Here is a 207-nt window from a genome sequence, read left to right on the forward strand (position 1 = left end):
AAGGGCATAATTAAAACAAACACAAAATATAATTAAAAAAAAAACAGATTACATAGCATGCAAAGTGACTCCGTGACTCAGCACTATGTCCACAAGAGGTGAGGTGCTTCTATCCAGCAAGTGGGGCAGGCAGATTCTGGGTCTCTGATCCTGGTAAATAGCCCTACAGTAATTATGCGGATGAGTTGAAAAATGCTCACAGAAGCC

At 41.1% G+C, this 207-nt stretch overlaps 1 protein-coding gene across 1 annotated transcript in view; it reads right to left on the bottom strand.

Annotated features, from left to right (window-relative positions):
* Positions 1 to 207, bottom strand: part of LOC119587851 — a gene marked incomplete at its 3' end in the record, with an annotated part of 46,176 nt that overhangs the window by 7,429 nt on the left and 38,540 nt on the right.

The sequence above is a fragment of the Penaeus monodon genome, chromosome 23 (genome assembly GCF_015228065.2).
Source record: "Penaeus monodon isolate SGIC_2016 chromosome 23, NSTDA_Pmon_1, whole genome shotgun sequence".
In the NCBI taxonomy this organism is placed as follows: Eukaryota; Metazoa; Arthropoda; class Malacostraca; order Decapoda; family Penaeidae; genus Penaeus; species Penaeus monodon.